Source organism: Physeter macrocephalus, chromosome 11 (genome assembly GCF_002837175.3).
Source record: "Physeter macrocephalus isolate SW-GA chromosome 11, ASM283717v5, whole genome shotgun sequence".
Classification (NCBI taxonomy): Eukaryota; Metazoa; Chordata; class Mammalia; order Artiodactyla; family Physeteridae; genus Physeter; species Physeter macrocephalus.
Genome location: NC_041224.1, coordinates 14,327,337 through 14,330,511, shown reverse-complemented (window position 1 = coordinate 14,330,511; position 3,175 = coordinate 14,327,337). Strand labels below are relative to the sequence as shown.

Here is a 3,175-nt window from a genome sequence, read left to right as displayed (position 1 = left end):
TCTACATAAAATATTCATAGCACTTAACTTAGTGCGAAAGTTACTAAAGATGCTGTATTAATTGTTTCTTCATTTTCTGTATTGCATGATGGTTTGACATCTTCAAAAGCTTTCTGGCCAAAAGACAAACCCATTTCTTAAAGACAACAACGTGCTGAGCTGGTAGCACACTTTTCATGTGCAAACCAACCAATCCAAGTCTATGGCCTCAACCACTCCCTCCCTTATCTATTTCTCACAAACCAAGCTCCAAGTCATCCCCGGGCCAGGTACCACCAGCGAGACACCATCCTATAGCCCAGGCTTTCCTGTAATTATTCAGACCTAAGCTCTTTACTCTGATTTGTCTTGCTTTTCTCACAGAAATCCCAATAAAGGCAATGAGCTGGAATTTCCCCTTGTTCCTGTCTTCTCCCACCTGACCAAAACCTGGTGCTTCCCCTATGGCCCTGCGTCTCATGTGGTGGCTCTCTGGGACGTGTGTGTATAATCAACTCTTCCTTCTAAGCCTCATTCTTATTTCCTCCTGTGGCTGCCGTGACATTACCATACCGTATCCAACATTTACATTCTTAGAACACATGTCAGATAGACCTGTGTATAGTCTTGCATTTCCTAACAAATAAATCAAAATTCTTGATGCCTAAATGTCTACCTGTAGCTTCTACAGGGTTTCACTATTTTGTGTATTATGTACATAATATATAAATATTTCTTTACCTTGTGCTCAAAATATGTTTTTTAAAGTGAGCTCAAATTTTTCACTAGTTTTTTAAATTGATGCTTAACTTCTCCCCACATTTGGGCAGACTTTTTAAACCGTCAAATATTACAAGGCTGTTGGTTACAAAGAGCCAGCTTCTGTGTACAGGTCAAAGCATCTACACAGAGAAGTTGAATTTCTCCGTGGAAATTCATGGGTTTTGTCAAACTTGTTTGGAAATGAACAAATTGTAAAATCAGCTCGGGATTACTTTTAGTGTGTCTGAGAAGCAACTGGTTAACCAAACGGATCCTAAATCAAGTCATGTTGTTGGAACAAAGGCCATGAAGGTGGGAGGAGAGGAGGAAGGGGCAAACTTTTTTCTTAAACTTTTGACTTAGATCGAGTGTTACAAAAAGAATGATAAGGAGTGAACAGCCATCTAGTTTACTTTACTTTAGTGTAAATTTGGCAGAATTGTCTCATATGGTTCCTGGTCTGATTGAATTGCATCTGGGAGGCTCTTAACATCCTTCCACATAAAAATCACCGTCAAGCTGCCTGCATGTCCCCACTGCCTTGTTTGGCCGCATGGACATCTGTGGCCTCGGACATGCACCAACAAGAGGGCGGGCTCCCTGAGTTTGCAGGGACCTGATGTGTGCCTTCTGAGACAGCTCTTGCGTTGTCGTTGTTGTACAAAAATCCCCAATCTGCTTTAATGGTGAAAAAAAATAGGTTCCAACGAGGCACAGAGATGCTCATTTCGAATTCAAAGCCTTCGGCTGCCATGTCGAGAGCCCAGGCGAACTTCTCCCTCTGTGTCGTGTCGCGGATCTTCTCCACGGGCACCCCAAACCTCTTACGCCGGGCGACACCGATCCGGGGGTCCAGGTAGCTGAGCTTGGACGTGCCCAGGGCCACCTGCTTGCTCTCCTCCTTGTCTGTGGCCAGCTCCGTCTCCCCAGCTGCCCCTGCAGTTTCTCCAGCAGCCGTCCCCTCCGTCCCCTCTTCTCCAGGAAGCTCTTGGACCTGCTGTGCCCTCGGGATTTGCGGTCGGCCCTTGCCTTCTTCAGCTCTGCCTTGGCCTCGGCCATCTGCTTCTTCGCCTCCATCTTCGACCGGAGAGTCTGCAGCGACTTCTCGGAGGTCTCGGGAGTTTGCCCGCTGATGGTTGCAGAGAACGGCAACGGCCCGATTTGCTCGGTTGCAAGAGAGAATCTTAGCGGCTACGCTGTCTGCAGCTCTGGTCAGCGCTCTCAGCGGGCCCTGCGGGGTGAGGCTGGCGTGGCAGGTCCGGAACACCTTGGCCGTCGGGCCACCCGTCGGGTCCTGCAGGTGCTTTGCTCAGGCTGGCCGTGGTCCGTCTGTCAAAGAGCCCAACCCCAGGGCCTTTGCTCTCCACGAACAGCTGCCGATTCTCGTACGCCGGCTTCTCCACCGGCACTTTGTTGTAGTGGCGGATCGAGTCCTTTCCCGGGAAGGCAAGTCCCCGACGTCCGGGCAGCCATCGGGCTCTGGGTGCAGCTGCACGTGTTCCACGCGGAGGGAGAAAGCAGCCCACGTGTCGGCCGCGTCTCGCCCTCCTCCTTCTCGCGCCCGGCTCGCAGCGCCGGCTTGTCGACGAAATAAAGGGCCACGGCGCGTTGTCTCGCCTTCCCCTCTCGGGACTTCCAGCCGGCCCGGTCCTGAGAACGCATCTCGCCCACAGCTCCTTGCAAGCGCCGAGCCGCTTCATGCTTCTCCCAGTCTCTCTCGCCCCGCGGCTTGGAGCTGGGGCTCAGCATGATGCGCTCGATGGAGCTCCGCACGTTCTCTGTCCACGCGACCGTGCGGGCGCAGCGCGCCTCCTTCCGCCGGGGACCTACCGGAGGCCCGGGCGCGTCGGAGTCCCTGCTGCAGTTGATGCTGACGTCCTCCGGCAGGACCCTCCTCTTCAAGCATCCCCATCTCGCGGTGGTCGCCGCGGCCCCGGCACAACCCGGGGGGCTCGGTCTTGAAAGTGCCCATCTGCTCTCGGTGCCCGTCGAAGATGCAGCCCTTTGACAGAGTCATCCCAGTGCATTTTCCGGGCGGGAAAAGTGTCGTTGTACCATAGGAAGCACTGTGACAATATCTAAAGTTAGGGGTTCTGTGGGACCTGAGGATTGAGTCTAAACTCTTAAGTTCCTAAATACACACAGTAGAGGGCCACGGTGGAGTTTTCAGGAGTGGCGAGGGACACGCCACTTTCATTTCTGTGTGATATGGAAGCACTTATGGTATCAAAGAGTATCCGTAGTATCAAACAAGCACAAAAGCTCAAACCTGTATCGAGCACTAGGCTTCCAAAGAATGGCCAAAAAACATGGAGCGTACTAAAGAGCTTACTTAACATCCACGACCGATCATCTAAAAACTAAAAATCTGAAACTTTCGGTGCCTCTAAGGCTTTGTTTAAGAACAGGATGAGGGATTCTGAGAAAGCGTCAG

At 51.5% G+C, this 3,175-nt stretch overlaps 1 pseudogene; it reads right to left on the bottom strand.

The window, feature by feature from the left end:
• Nucleotides 1–1,255: 1,255 nt before the first annotated feature.
• On the bottom strand, nucleotides 1,256–2,758 carry LOC102990293 (DNA topoisomerase I, mitochondrial-like; annotated as a pseudogene).
• Nucleotides 2,759–3,175: the final 417 nt, after the last annotated feature.